This window comes from Protopterus annectens, chromosome 8.part1 (genome assembly GCF_019279795.1).
Source record: "Protopterus annectens isolate FY-2018-M chromosome 8.part1, PAN1.0, whole genome shotgun sequence".
NCBI classification, from domain to species: domain Eukaryota; kingdom Metazoa; phylum Chordata; order Ceratodontiformes; family Protopteridae; genus Protopterus; species Protopterus annectens.
In genome coordinates, this window is record NC_056742.1 from 226,829,078 (window position 1) to 226,846,577 (window position 17,500).

The following is a 17,500-nucleotide window of genomic DNA, read 5'->3' on the forward strand; positions in this document are numbered from 1 at the left end:
GTTAATACCTTGTTCTCATATTAGATTTGGTAATGAAAACTGATTGAGGGTTTACGACTCTGTGGCTGACCAAACACATCTGGCATTTAGCTCTGTGGCACAATTACTTTCTTGCAGTCTTTGCTATCATCCTATTGGTCCTTGCTTTGGAGGCTCCACTGACTTCCAGTTTGTGTCCTATGCCATTTGCAATCTTTGTGTTTATAAGGTTTGGTACTGTATGAGTTTATAAAGACCTGATAAGGCCTATTGCTTGTTGAGCATAGTCCCTAAGGGACTACTGGTAGTTCATTGGGCCAAAAATAGAAATGTTGGATTTTTTGCCATTTAGCTATAAGGAGTTGTTCCTATAGATTACACTAACACAATGGCATTTGGAGTGTCACAGTCTAACCTGTCTTTCTTGGTCTCTGCATCTTGTATGAACAGTCTTAATTTCTATCTGCTCCAACTTAAATTGTGTACTAATGTTGTATTCTGTAATTTATGTTTCTTGTTTATTGTTTACTTTTTTCTACTGTGCTAAGAACATAGTAAACACATTAAAATTTTTGCATTTGAATTTGGACAATCTGTATTTGATGTCCTGATTATAATGGGAGAATCTGATTTCTTTAAGGCTACTCTGCATTTCCTAACTTCATTAATACTGCTTACCCTTCCTGACTTCACTAGTCCTGCTGAATCTTGTGATTTTTGAGATTTGTTCTAATGGACCTCCTGATTAATTTTTGCCTAGTATCTCATTGCAGCTTCATTCTTTCTGCACTGTGTTCTTTGATTCAATTATATGGCAAAAATATTCTGTGAAAATCTGTACAGTGGAGAGGCATACTTTTGTAGCATATATCACTAGAAAAAAGGTTTTCCTCTCAATGGTACTTCAGTGACCTGACTTTTTTTCTGTTGGTATATGCTCGATTTACCACGGACATGCTGGTTGGACTGTCCAATCAGCATGCTCATTTTTGAATAACAATGACCCATCATTGTATAATTCATGTTCTTTATATATCCATGTCTGTTTGATTAAGTCATTCTGATTTCCTCCCACCTCCCAAAACATGATTATCCCTCATGTAATCCTTACTGTTGCATCTGTGATCTGTAATATGGCCAGAAAAAGATCTGCATGTATTAATTTACTTACCCAGTTTAAGAAGTTATTAAATAAAATAAAAATACACTTTCTGAAATAGTTATAAGATGGATGGTGTGTGAGCAGTGCCCTTTCTAAGGAGTGGCCTGAGAGGATTATTATTATTGATGAACATTGTGTGGACGTTCAACTGTTTTATTTGGGTCTGTAGAAATACACTGACTGTAACAGGATATGGGAATTACTTGAATAATGAAGTCCAATCATTCAGGGCAAGTGCAGGACATGACTGGAAGTCTATGAAGGAGAAAACGTGTAATATAAGATTAGAATATGTAACGGAGGTTAGAATTATTTCATTCTCTTTCTGGCCCTCCCTGAACCTTCCATGAAATGTTAGGTACAGTCCTACTGTCTAGTTTCTCCAGTACATCCTGGCATCTGAAGGCATTGGGCATGAGAGGTGAGTGTTGGGGACTGTGATGAGCCCAAAGTTTTACAAAGTTTCATGGTTCAAAAGAAGCATGCCTGCTTCTTAATAGCATGGTTTACTTAGTAGTGTCTGCACCAACTGGTGTGTATTGAGCATTTAATGCATAGATTTGGTTTATTTCTTTCTGTCTTCATCAATCTAAATTTTAATTTCCATGGTGAAGCACTAATCCATCTAGACAATTTTCAGGCTCAGCATGAATGAAATACAACCAGTGAAATGATACACTTTAATCAGTATCAGTGCAGCAGTGATAATGTAAGAGCAAACATGCAATGAGGCATTAGTCTGGATTATCTGTAGCATAAATGAACACAATCATAAGTAGTTGTGAGACAAGAATTACAAATAAATAGTTACAGATCATTGGGCATAGGCTATGAAGAAGAATATGGTATGTGTCAAATGAAGGAAAGAAGAGAAAAGAGGGGGACAGAAAATAAAGTGCAAAAAAGCAAAAGAAATGCAGGAAAGAAAAAGACAAGGGGAAGTGTGCAGCTATCTGCTACCCAGTTAAAGAAGGTCCATGAAGTACTAAAGGACTTTAAGAAAATATTTCTTAGTAACTCAGGTACACCCACCTGATGAAGCACCATGTAAACACAGAGCCTCAGTGGCCCATCAGCACGACTCTTATAATGTGCATTATGCAGATGAACAGACCCTAAGGGAGGAACTGCAAGAGTTGATGGATAGGCTAGTAATAAGGGAGTCTGATCATCTACTTCGGCTTTAACATGTCTTACAATAAAATGCAAGTTAATAAACATATTGTTTTATTTGCTAACTTACGTCCTTACCCATGACTCATTCCATTATTGGTAGGTCTCTACAGAAATTATTTTTTCATTTCATTGTGTGTTCTAGTTTCTTGTGGATCCAGCATTCATGCTTAGGCATGGAAACATGTTTCCTTACTACTGAAGTACATTCCATGCAGTTAACCAATGCCGTAGCTGTAAACCACTCCTACAATGTTGTTATCCCTGAACTGCAGACTAAATTATAAATAGTAGATATATTCATATCAGGACTTAGCATCAGAGGGCCAACAACAATTTTACCAGTTTTAGCAGTTATGTGCTATTTTATTTAGCTTAGATTACTAGAATGCTTTGTGATAACTTGCCTTCCAAAAGGAATTTGTACCTGACGGTATGTGGCTGAGTTGAATCTTAAATGTCAGGGAAAAACATGAACTATGAAAAGTCTGCTCAAGTAAACAAAAATTTTTTACACAAAGAAAAAAACTCTTTCCTCTGCACATGATCCTAAACTTGGTGTAAATAGAGAAGAAAACAAGTTCCACAAAACTTTTCTTGAAAGCCACCTCAGGCAAAGTACAGTTACCAAGTTTAAACTGAGTTATAGGTGTTTATAATGCAAACAGCTAGTCCACAGGATTGGACCAGTGGCTCCCTTTTCTGCATATAAATGAACCATCTGTATCTCCTGTGATTCAATATCCCTCTGACCCATTCATTGTTCAGTAGAGGTAAGAGATGAGTGTTAGGGAATTGGCCACTCTAAAAATCCTATGGGCTGTCCTATAATCCTTGCCAATTTGTAAGGTCCATGATTGCTGTTCTCAGGATATGTATGTATGCTTTTGTGCATGTGCAACCTCCCAAGCATGCATGACACATTTTGTAGTGCAGATATACCAGGCTGTACTTACTTTCACTAATATACCTGCTTTTCTTCAGGTGATGACAGAAGGATCAGCCAAGCTGCCCCCTCCCCCCCGAAAGGTGAGCAAGTATTGGCTGCTATTTTACATCTTACCCTGTCTGATCTCTCAGGCATCCATACTGCTAGTCAAACACAGGTCATCTGAGGTATAGTCAGATTAGTATCCTTTTGCTCATTGGTGTTGGGGCAGTGCATTTCTCTATTTGATAGGGGACTAAATCTAAATATTTACATTTTACTAGATTCAAAATTCAAAACTGACTTAATTTCAGCAATTCTTCCTGGCATGCAATTGAATTGGCTGTTTTTGTATAATAGAATATACATTTCAATGTGTACTTATTTAGGAAGTGTTTTAGAAGTGCTCACTAATATAATACATTTTTCTTTTAACTGCCAGTACTGGATATCCTCATGTTTATGCAGGAAAAGGAAAAAATATATTGCATGAGAATTATATTGAATGAGATTTATGAACATGAAAAAGCAGGTTATATACAGATATCTGCGATTGCCAGCTACCATCACAAATGATGAGAAACTAGGACAATGAAGGAAAAACTAATAAGTTGCAGGGAACTTTAATGTGCTTCTGTACTGTTATTTAGGTGACAGCATACCTAAAATTAATGAAATAATACATTGTTAACAGAAGATAACACTATTATAAGTTGTTATGATGTTATAGTAGTGTATAAAAACTTTGATCCGATACTGAAGTTGCTCTTTAATCTAGACCTTATCTTGTTTTTTAGTACTCTGGAGGGTCAAGTTCCAGTAATATTTACAAGAACTATTTCCCACATTGCAGATTGTACCCTACAAATTTGTGTCACTGCACTGCAGTCATTATACCACTTTTACCTGTAGCAAGTACCTGTTGCTTATTAGCTGCATTTAGAAGTTTAATAACGCTTCTTCACAAAGGAATATAATTAACAACATACTTCAGAGATGGGGCTCAGGTGCAGACAATCCAGACTGTAGCTTACTATCTTCCTGCACAAATCTTTTTTTTTTTTTCCTCTTCTTTCAGTAGACCAAATAAATAATGCTGGAACATTATAGTGACAGATCTCTAAAACACTGAGCTATTTAAAAAAATTATATATGTCTTGTAATGAAGCCTAACAGAACTAGAAGTTGTTAATTTATTCCATCTGAAGTGTTGTCATAAATAAGTAGCACAATGGTAAAATAATTTATCTGACAGGCAAACAGACACAAATGAGAATGTAAACAATTATTTTTCAAAAGTGAAAACATCAGAAACATGCAGAACTTACAGAAAACAAATTGAGCAACTAATTAAGTTAATTATCAAATTAACAGAGCCGTATTATTGAGCAGACATTATAAGAGCAACTAATTAACTCAACTATATAAGAAGAAGCAATATTCAGCAGGGAGCCTCTTGCCAATATGCTCATCCAGAATGTCAGAATTCGGAGCAAATAGCATTTCTCTTTTTTAATGACTTTAAATATGCATAATTGTAGTCAGTCTGAATATTTTTCCGAAACATACTGACAGAACATGCCTTTTGATTGCCATAAACTTTAAAGGCAGTGTGCCATTTATTATTTATGATACAGTCATTCAAGCTTAGTGAAAATAAAAAAGACAGGATATCTGTCTTCTCAGAATTCAAATGATGCTGCATGTTATCCAGTATTATAAGAAATATTTTGGTAAAATGATAAATGCTTCCTGTTTTCCTTATTGTATAATGAACCTGTGAAGCAATATGATGTGCCAGGTGTTGTGTGCCATGCTTAATGTTTATCTGGAGTGTGTGCAGTTATTAAACATTCTGTTTATAGCATGTGCTTTCCCAGTTGTAATTTATATTGTTTTATGCCATTAAATATTTTTTATGCATGGTATAGCTTGAAAAATGTATAAGAGTGTTAAAAATATTATGATATTGCAGAAATGCTTGTACAAAAAAATGATTTTTATAGCTGAGGTCATATGTCAGAATAGGAAGATTAACTTTATTCTACCACAAATCTGTGTTTTCTGGATTTAGGGGAGCTTGGAAACTAGCTATGCCATCCCTTAATTGAGCAGTTCTTAAAGTTTTTGGGGTTAGGTAGGGGGCTAGTTTTACCTTTATTTCAAGGGAGAACACTTTGTGATCTGATCTTACTAAAGAAGACATAACACTGGGGGGCAGCACTCTCACATATTTTTGAGTGCTAGTTCTAGGATATTTGTTCCCCTAGTGGGAGTGCAGTCTAGCTGCTCCAGGGCATTTAAATTTGCAAAGTCAAGAAATATTTGGGCTTGCATGTTAGTGGTCATGTATGCCTCCCAATTAATGGAGGTGTAGTTAAAATCACCCATGAGTGTGGTATTGGGCAGGATCATAATGGGGAACCAGTAGCTAGCAAGAATATGGTAATGGATTTGTCCCATGTTTAGTTGGACTTGGAGTAGCTCAAGCATGTCATATTGTTTGACCAGACTTGAGGTGAGCTTATCCTTTATATAGATAGCTACACCTCCAACTTTAGCTCTTTCATGTTCAGAGGGTAGTCACAATGTATGAAAAGCAATATAGTCATGCACTGCCGGAGTGCCTTTTTCCTTTACACATTCTGTATCACAAGGCTTACATGTTACTATATTTTATTTTTATTTCACATTTTTATTTTTAATCAGGATAGTAAACTGATCACTCTTGACCATTTGCAGGTATAGCATGCAATATTACGCATCTTATAAGAAATCAGTCAAAGCAAAATATTATACTAAAGTTTTAGCTATGATGAGGACTATCATTGTTTCCAGACGTCCCCAGTGGGTTGGTTCACAGAATCCAATTGTATCTGCCTTTCCTCCAAGACAATAACATGTCCAGTACTGCTGTATGTGAACTTGTACTAATCTTTTAAATTATTGTATGGTTCTTGTGAGTATACAGGCACACTTGAACTGTTCATGGCCCTAGAAATGATTACTATGTGCTAAAAGCATATTGCTTGGTTTGCAATGTCTCATTTTCTTAACTTTTCTTAACTTTTTTCTCACTGTAGTGCATATTATTACTGCAATGCGTTATTTTAAGTAATTTCCCCTTGAGCATTTAAAGTTCTGTTTAACAGAGAAAGCAAAGCATGAGTCTATTGCTGAGTCTTAGGAATTTAGAGCAGGTTAATAGCCTATGAACTTTAGGAGGGGTTAGAGAGAGTTGAATTTCTATTTAGAAACATGTCAAGGTTTTATGGAGAAAGCTCACATAATTTGCCCTAAGCATAGATTAGTCATGCTGTGTGGGAAAAGTCACCATCTGTCTACCTTGTTCCTGTTGAATTCTTACACCTAGTGGAACTGGAGTTGTCCACCGCTTCTGTTTGTTTGACCACAGAATTTTTTCACAGCCTTCTTTTGCTGAGTCTTTTTAATGAACACAGACGTATCACCCCTTAAACTATTCAACCCAATAGTGCTTTAAACTAGACAGATTTCACATGATAGACATCTTAACATACTTTAAAACCCTGAAACATTGCAATTGGTCCCCACTAAAACACCTCCACTAGATGATCATTTCCACCTGTCTTTTTAAATGAACTAGCACTTCTGTGATACAAGTGGATGAAAGTGATTACTGCACACTGGCTACTTGCAAAACAAAACAAGTAATGAAAACTAGGGATAGCACTGGTGTAAAAGATACTTTGGGCTTTTTCTCATTTCCCACCACTGTCCTGAAATGATTTGCGTTCTACCTTTCTGAACATCCTCATAGGGTCTACTGTCCTGAAATGGTTTGCTTTCTACCTTTCCGGACATGCTCATAGGATATACTGTCCTGAAATGGTTTGCCTTCTACCTTTCTGGACATCGTCATAGGATGGAGTTTAACCTTTATTCATCTTATTTCTACCCCTGAAGTGCTGATTGTCTTACAGCTCCATGCTGTATCTGTTGTCATTCACTCTGTGGATGCTTTCCCAGGACAGATGCAATCAGAAGGAGAAATATCTCTTATCACATCATTATAGATTGATATCAAAAGTAACTTTAACCTCTAAAATGCCCACCAGAATATGATGCTTGAATTCTATCCTGGTTGATTTTAGTTAATAGTCAATCTGTAGCTGGTTGAAACTTAGCTCATCCAAGTCTGAGGATGTTTGTGCAACTTTAAGAGACTTTACTGCTCTCTGGTTATTTATGATGGCAGTATGTAATTTGTGAAATTGTGATATTGTTCTCTGTGACTGCATGGCATTAAGGAACAGGTGTCAACCATTTTGAAATCCTCTTATTCCAATCCAAGGAAAGTCATAGTGATTAAGCTCATTATTTCCCCTTCAAACCTGACTATGGTTGTTAATACTTTGTTTTCATCTTGGCTTTTGTAATGAAAACTGGTTGAAGGTTTACAACTCTGTGGCTGACCATTCACACCTGGTAATTAGCTCTGTGGCACAATTACTTTCTTGTACTCCTTGCTATCATCCTATTGGTCCTTGCTTTGGAGCTCCACTGGCTTTCAGTTATGTGTCATATGTGATTTGCAATCTTTGTGTTGATAAGTTTTGGTACTATATGACTTTACAGACTTTATAAGTCCTATTTCACAACTGTTGAGCATAAACCATTAGGGCCTGCTGGTAGTTCCATTGGGTAAAAATAGAAATGATGGATTTATTACTATTTGGCTATCAGAAGCTGTGTCACAATCAAACCTGTCTTACTTGCTCTTTACAGCTTATATGAACAGTCATAATTTCTATCTGCTCCAACTTAAATCATGTACTAATGTTGTATTCTGTAATTTATGTTTCTTGTTTCTTGTTTACTGTTTTATACTGTGCTAAGAACATAGTAAACACATTAAAATTTTTGCATTTGAATCTGGACAATCTGTATTTGAATTCCCTGATTATAATGGAAGGCTCTGATTTCTTTAAGGCTTCTCTGCATTTCTTGACTTCATTAGTACTGCTGAACCTTCCTGACTCCACTAGCCCTGCTGAATCTTGTGATTCAGTCTGTTGTAATGGACCTCCTGATTCATTTTAGCCTAGTATCTCCTTGCAACTCATTCTTCCTGCACTGTGTCTCTTGAATCAATTCTGCTGTGAAGTGTTAACATTATTAACATCATTAGTCTGGCTGGGATCGCAGTGTTGCTTAACTATACTTTTTTTTAATCCTATAGGATCACAGGATCATAGGAAGTTACTAGGCTAATAGCTCTAGGGCCCTAAGAAGCCTAGCCATGTTCTACCCTTATTTCCATGATCAGCACCTATTACCCCTGTCCAAGAGGGACACAGCTGGAACCCCTGGGTTGAATTTACAACAAAGGAAACCTCCTCGACTGCTGAAGGTAACTCAGGTGAAAACAAACACAATTCAAAAGCAAATCCTGAGTTGACCACCACTGACCCTGAAGACAGAACGTAGTTAAAACGTGGAACTTTCAATTTTTATTAAACTGTAGAAACTTGCATTATGTTTAAAAACAAAAAACAAAAAACAAAAAGTTGGAGGACGAAAAGCGCTTTCAGCTAGTCAGCCTTCTTCAGTTCATGTGTTTCCTTAGGTTTGACTCTGGCTATTTTGAACAAGTACACACCTATCAAAAATAGTGATTCAAGACACACCTTCAACAACATCAAATCCTGAACCATCACTATGTGCAAGCCTCTTCACAAAATCAGCTGATGGTTACACGCCTATTCTTTAATATAGGCTTGAGGGGAACTGTAGCGTTTAGTCCTGGATGCTTGTGTGCTTTAAGATTTGTAATCCATTTGATTTCTCGGGTCTCCGTCATGTTTTTTACATCCTCTCCTCTCAAATTTGCGGTAATAAGATCTACAGCTTGAAAATAGAAAGAATGAGTGGAAAAGTGTTTAACACGATCTGCTAGACTGTTTTGTGCATCTAAATGGAATATATCTCTAAGGTGCCTCAAAATATGGTCTTTAAACTGTTGGTCCATTTTTCCTACATAGAAAGCTGGGCACTGTCGGCAGGTGGCTAAATATACTAAGTGCTGAGTGGTACATGTGGCAGAGACCCTAAAACGATATTTCTCATCACTGACAGGATGCAAAAAGCCAGAAACAGGATTAATATGTGAACAGGCTTTGCATTTCCCACATTTCTTCCTTCCTGTTGTTGCATTGGGAATTCTTTCAGAATGACCATGCTTGCTACATAATAGCCATTTCAAATTATGTTTGTTTTTATAAACAAAACTTGGCTTTAAGTAGTTGATGTTAACATCCAGAAAATCAATTTCTCTATCTGAATATTTAACCAAAAATTTCAGGAACTCTGTAGTGGAATGCATGTAATCTATAAATGATTGTAGGTCATTCTCCTGACCAGTCCACACAATAAAAATATTGTCCACAAAATGCCTGTAATATAGCAGATAGCTCAACCATGGGTTAGTTGGATTTATTACCTTCTGGAGTTCCCATTGTGCAAGCACCAGGTTGGAACACCTATTCAAATCAACATGGAATATGATGGTGCACAAGGTCTACAGACTTGAAATACATCGCAAGGATACATAGCGGAATCACTATTTGCATCGCCAGAGCATGAATCCGTGACATATCTATATAAATGTAATGGACAAGCAAGTGGTGTTTGTCTAGGCTATGCACAGAAGAAGGCACGTTCAGGGAAGAGTGTGAACTACTTAAAGGACATCTACGTAAGAGAGGCTATAATGAATCAGATTTAAATATGTTAACAGATTATGATACCCTTAGAAGGACAAAAGGTTGTCCTTACTTTTTTGAGTCTGTACCAGTTGATGAGGAGAATAAAATCAAGGAACTCAAACAAGCTCAGCAAGTAAACTGCCTCCTTACATATAGTTCAGACAATAGGCAAATCTGTGAAATCATTAGGAAGTATTGGCCAATCTTACTGGAAGATGAGAAAATCAAAACCCTAGTGGGAGAACAGCCAAGGTTTGTTTATAAAAACAAAAATAATTTGAAACGGCTATTATGTAGCAAGGATGGTCATTCTGAAAAAAAATTCCCAGTGCAACAACAGGAATGAAGAAATGTGGGAAATGCAAAGCCTGTTCACATATTAATCCTGTTTCTGGCTTTTTGCATCCAGCCAGTGGTACGGGATATTGTTTTAGGGTCTCTGCCACATGTAACACTCAGCACTTAGTGTATTTAACCACCTGCCAACAGTGCCCAGCTTTCTATGTAGGAAAAATGGACCAGCGGTTTAAAGACCATATTTGAGGCACCTTAGAGATATATTCCATTTAGATGCACAAAATAGTCTAACAGATCATGTTAAACACTTTTCCACTCATTCTTTCTATTTTCAAGCTGTAGATCTTATTACCCCAAATTTGAGAGGAGAGGATGTAAAAAACATGATGGAGACCCAAGAAATCAAATGGATTACAAATCTTAAAGCACACAAGCATCCAGGACTAAATGCTATAGTTCCCCTCAAGCCTATATTAAAGAATAGGCGTGTAACCATCAGCTGATTTTGTGATGAGGCTTGCACATAGTGACAATCTAGGATTTGATGTCATTGAAGGTGTGTTTTGAATCAGTGGTTTTGATAGGTGTGTGCTTGTTCGAAATAGCCAGAGTCTAACCTAAGAAACACATGAACTGAAGAAGGCTGAATAGCTGAAAGTGCTTTTCATCCTCCAACTTTTTGTTTTTTGTTTTCTGTTTTTAAACATAATGCAAGTTTCTACATTTTAATAAAAAATGAAAGTTCCACGTTTTAACTACATTCCCTCTTCAGGGTCCATGGTGGTCAACTCAGGATTTGCTTTTGAATTGGGTTGAATTTATGGTTATGCATCCAATCATCCAGATTGTGTTTGAAGAGGGCCAATGAGGTGCTCTGTTTGACATGAAGTGAGAGTCTGTTTCAAAGGAGTGGTAATCTCTAGGAGACAAATCTGTCCCTCCAGCAGGTTCTATTAATGTCACATACTAGGTTAAGGTCTTTGGAGTGAGTAAGCCGTGTACCATTTGACTTACAGATATCCAGCATTTCCAATAAAACATGGTCAGAGACTGCATGCATGCGAGGCAGAGATCACCTCTGAGTAGTCTGGATGAAACAGAATATAGTGAAAGTGATTTCAGATGATCCACATAGGACAAATGATGAGGATTTAAAATTTTCTGTGTGAGAAACCTTTGTGGTCTCTCCAATTGTTGCAGGTGTTTGGAAAGATGCATACCAAAAGGGACGTTCTACTCAATTATTGGCCTGTGAGAGAAGAGTACAGGGAAGTTATAACTTCTTTTTCTCTGGATGCAACACCTTTACTTATGAAATGAGCAATATGGAATGACCTTCTTACCACTGTGGAGACATGGTGATCAAAGGTAAGGTTGCTGTTAACCTGTGTGCCCAGGTTTCTTACCACTGAGTGCAAACTTAAGGTGTTGCCATTGATGTGGTAGTTAGCAGGAACATCGCTGTTACAGAAAGGGATGATAATACATTTCTTTGTAAATGAGTTTAACACCATGACTTTGGCACCAGTCATTTGTTTGTTTAAGACCCTCTTGTAGGATATTGAAGTCATTTGAAGATTCTATGACTGCTTCCAGTTTGCAGTCATCAGCAACTCAATGATGCCGGAGTGGGGTATAGTGCCAAACACCTTGGCTAAGTCTAGGTAGGCTGTATGCACAGATTTTCCCTTATCCCGGCCCTTTGTGACTATCTTGAAGAAGTCCATTATGTTTAACAGGCATGATCTCTCTCTGACAAATCCAAACTGAGTAGGGTCAAGTGTTTGGAGATTACCTATATCTTTGTTGATAAGGTCCATGATGATACGCTGCATGGTCTTGCAGATATGGCTAATCAGGCTAATAGGTCTATAGTTCCCAGGGTCAGTGGAAGCACCATCTTTATGCAAGGGAATAATGGTCACCATTTGCCATTCAGCTGAGATAAAGTTGGTGCTTAGACTATGATTGAAAAGAGTACCCAATGGTGTTGCTAATTCTTGTTGGAGCCCATGCAGGATGCAGACTGGGATATTATCCAGTCACATAGATGCTGTATTTTTGGCTTTAGAGAGGGAGTTTATGAACTGCTCTTTGGAGATACAAGATAGGGGACAGGTGGTAGAGATATCATGGGGTACCTGTGTCAGGGATAGGATAGTGATGTTTTCACAGAACCTTTTGGCTAATAGGTTAGCTATGTCCACAGGCTCAGTATATGTGGTATCATTGGTACAAATCTGGGCCTTTCCTTTTAGGTTACAGATGCAACTAAAGAATGCATTATGGTTGTCCTTAGTTGAGGAAGCTAATCTGGATTCGTAGTTTACTTTGGAGGACTTCACAAGAAGTCTTATTTGCTTGTTTAAGCTAAGGAGGAAGTGTTTCCAGTTCAGGGCTCTTTCCCTCTTACTACTAGAAAGCAATTTCTTCCTCTTATTGTAAAGCATGTTAATGGCAGATCTCCACCAGGTAGGCTTGCTCTTCCTTGAGGAACTTGTTTTGGTCCTATCAGGTATGGCCAAGTCAATGCAGTTATACAGCTGTTTGCATAAAGCACTGGTATAGAACTCAGCATAGTTGCCAATTACATCTGAGGGGGAGGTGCAGTGAAGCTATATATACCATCACGTAAGAGGTTAAAGTCTGCTTTGGAGAAGTTTTTTTTTAGTTTAGCTGTTGCTGGGAGACTGATTTGTGGTCAGATCTCACCAGGGAAGGCCTCACAGTGGGGGTGCTACAGTGCTCCCTCATATTGGTAAGCACCAGATCCAGGATTTTGGCACCCCTTGTGGGGGTGTCAACCAGCTGGTCCAGGACATTGGTATTAACAAAGTTGAGGAACTTTTGGGAAAGTGAGTTTGAGCATGAGTAATTTACTCAGTCAATGTATGGGTAGTTAAATTATCCCCAAACCATGCCATTTGGATGTATTTTGATAGACTCAAGTAGATCCAAATAGGCAATCCTGCTGTAAGATTCTTGATATATTAACCCATATAGGTGTCTTTCTGTATTAATCCTGCTGCTTTTCTGTCATGTGCTCTTTATTTTTTAATACTGGTTTGTCCTGTCAGTCTGTTAATATTGTATAGTGGAATGTGACCTGTTTTATTCTGTTGCAATTATATTAATTCCATTAATTCTGCTCTGTAGAATACCTATGCTATTCCTAATGGAAAGATATGTTTCCTCGACTAATTTCACAGTGAGATACAAATCTATGAGCCTATTCACTTGAATATGCATATGAAACAAGATCTATTGTTAGTTTCTTTTTAAAACAGGGGCAAGACTCCCATACATCCCATCTAACTCTGTGGTTAAAAAACTTAAAGTTATATCACTTATCAATATCAGCAATTCAGCAAAATGGGCACATCAGCAAGTTGCTCATTTACAATCCAGATACACTATCAAAACAATTCTCAACTTTACTTCCAAAACTCTAAAACATGACCATACCACCTAGTTAAATAATTAGTTTAGGAATCTTCTAGTATGTAACAATGCTTAATAAGTTTTTCTCAGCAGCAACCAAATCATGTATTTAATTAATGTGTAGCTAACTTATTAATAGGCACTGGAAAATGTAACCTATCATTTTCATAGATTTCCACAATTTCTGTCTTGCTCTCCCCACAAAATCTATATTTTCTTTGTGATTTATGACATTATTTATTTTTGTTTTTACATATTTGAGAAAATCTATCAAAGAATAGCCACAGATTAATAAAAAACTGCAGTATATGGAAAGGAAATCCAGAGGAAGTGATTCCTCTATTCCTTGTTTCATCATTCAGGCTACATGTTACAGCTTGATCACCTGAATGAGTTACAAAAGGCAGTCAAATAACTTTTTATCGACAAAGAAAATTAAGCAGTATGTGCAAAAGGAGATGAAAATGTCCACAATCACATGGAACAGGCAGTGATTACAAAGATTTGTTCTATAGGGTTTTGTTTCCATGTTATTAATAGTCCATCTAAAATATTAATTTAGATCTATATGAGAAGAGTTATTGACTTGGTTATTTCAAAAAATTAAATATATACCAAGTAGTTTAATTGATTGATTTCATATAAGTTTAATTGTCCAAACTGCATACTTATCAAATGTAAAGAAGCTCATATCAGTACCATGTGACAGTTTTCATGAATTTTGTGCCCTTACCATGGTTTTTGGCAGTGTATGTTTGGCAGTGTATGTTTTCAACATTTTAGAGATCATGTAATTAAATTGTACTGCTAAGTCTATTGTTGGTGGGGGAGGGGCTACAATTCACAGACTGATATCTACATTCATTTATCATAGGTAATTAATGGTGAAGATGGAATACCTGAAAAAATGCCTAGCAATGTGTATGTGTTGCACTGCTTGTGATGTTTAAATCTGTGATGAACTGCTGTGCAAAATTTAGTCTACACTGCATTAAAATACAATGTTAATTTATTTACTGGAAAGTCCATTTTCAGCTGAGACCCGTGGAAAAAATCTCCAAATGCATGTCATTGGAATGTGGGACGAAACTGGAGCACAAGGAGGAAACCCACACAAGTGCAGAGAAGACATGTAGACTTTACACAGAAGGCACCCTAGCCGAGAATCGAACCAGAGAACATCTTGCTGTGAGGAGACAACACTAATCGCTTCACCACTGTGCTGCACTGCACCAAACAGAAGATGAAACACTTAATATAAAGAACTATTAAAGGGTAATAAAGGTGGGTACATGGTTAGCATTGCCACCTCACAGCAAGAGGTTCTCCATTTTGATCTTCGGCTGGGGTGCCTTCTGTGCGGAGTCTGCATGTCCTCCCTGTGGTCGCGTGGGTTTCTTCCAGGTGCTCCGGTTTTCTTCCATGTCCCAAAAACATGCTGTAGGTGGATTGGATATTCTAAATTGGCCCTAGGCATGAGTGCGTGCATGTGTGTGCCTTCCGTGGAAGATTGGGCGGCAGGTTGGCAACTTGACACCGTAAAGCTCCACTGCCAATCATGAGCAGACAGGTGATCCACTGTGGCGAACTCTAACTGTGAAAAAAATGAAAGAAGAAGACTGAAGCCTTCAATTTTCCTGCAAGTTTTGTAAAATCTTTCCACACTTTTTGATAACATTTTCTTAAAATTTCTACTGGTACTGTTAATTGCCCTACTTTATCTGTGGTAATAAGAAAAGTAACAATTTTAGATGATGTGTTAAATTAGTAGGTAGTTAAGGAAAATATATGCTATGATACCCTTCTGCTTTGTACTACATTAAAATATGGTCTAGCCTGAGAGCCCTTTTCACCCATGACCATTGTCAAAGATGAAAGTAGGAACACTTAAAATATTAAATAGATGCAGAGCAGAGAAGTTTACACTGAACTATGAGGCAATAGAAATACAGATGTGAAGTCTTTCTGAGAAAACTATGTAAATATTCTTGACAGAATAATAATTTAAATACAAATCCAATCCCTACTAGAGCAGCAATTCATTGTATTGTAGTAAACCAAAATATCCAAGCTTTGATGCTAGAGAGTGGACTTCAACCAATTAGTATACAAAAGCAATGCAACACTCGATTCCCCTGAACATGCACCTAATTCAGAAGAGTGATCAGAGAGCAACAGGACAGAAACAACAAGCAGCTGCATTTTTTTAGGAGTAACATGTGGTAAGTGATTTTAAATGCTCTTTTATGGTCAAAGGAAATTGCGCCTATAAATAGAGCATCTTCCATATTAGAATATATGTGCTCTCTAAGGATATATAGGGCTGTTAGGGAATAAAAATCAGTGCTGTGGATGTAGTCTGCCTGACCTGACCTAGCAATACAAAAAGTACAGGTGAGTCTCAATCTAGAACAAGTGACTACACATTTAATCCCAGTAAGGAAACTCATTTGTCAGTAGGTTTCAGTCCTGGTGATTAAGGATAGTACTTATCTAGTAATCTATTAAAATATGTAATGTAGTAGCCTTTGCTAGTGGATCCTTAAGTAAAATAGAAAGAAGTACTTACAGACTAAAAATGAACTGCTAACTATATTGTACCCACGTTAAAATCTTTATATTTGTTTATATGAACATGGACTCACATTGATAACAGTGAAAAGACATAAGTAATGTGGAATAATCCAAAATAAAAACTTCCATCAAAAATTAGACATCAGAGCTTAATTCAACAACCCTTTCATATAAAATAGTTAACAGAAAAAAAAATAAACTTAGCTTAGCAAACATTATCCAGACATCCAGTATTCAACAGTGAATAATCATCAACATACCTTCCAAATTATATGAGGAACATGTTAATTGCATTTTCTTGCATTCACCTCCTTTAGCACCAGATCTAGAATATATACAGTTAACCTGACAATCCAGCAAGTTCTGAAGAAGTCATAATAATTTTCACAAAAACACAGAACTGCTATGAAAATAACTGTCACAGATCAATAAACAATATATTTGAAATATATATATATATATATATATATATATATATATATATATATATATATGTATATACATACATCCCACCCCCAGACAAAGAAACCACGGTGAAAAACTTTTCAAAAGCAAACTTCACGTTACTTAAGACGGAGGTGGAAAGTTTCAAAGCCCCCATGCTATAGGATAACACTGTCCAAGCTGCAAAATCCTTTACTAATGCATTCTATAGGCACCTACAAGAATGCATGGATCGTGCTATCCCAAGCAAAACCAAGACTCACTCCTCCGAGAAAAGGAAATCAGTCTGGTGGACCCCTGCCATAAACAAGCTATACAATAGAAGGAGGAAACTAGTACAGAAAAGAGTAAAATCCCAATAAGGGAAGACATCCCTGATCAGTATCAGCAAGAAACTTCAATCCCTCATCAAATCGTCCAAGGCGAGCTTTGAAAGAAAACTTGCCATGGACTCCAAGGATAACCACAAGGCATTCTTTAGCTATGTCAAGAATCTAAGAGGCAATGCCCAGATCTGCTTGGAGTTAGTGCAGAATGGCACAAAATACACTGAGCCAACCGATATTGCCAACATCCTGGCAGACAGGTTCAGTGCAAACTTCACCCCCCTCTCACTCCCAAAAGGGCCCATAACCGTACCAGAAGAATGTATACCCCTGAAATCACAGAAAGGTTAAAATAGCCCTTTCCAATGCCAAAAACACAGTATTAATGGGACTGGACAGTGCCCGAGGTTGTGTACTACACGAGCTCAAA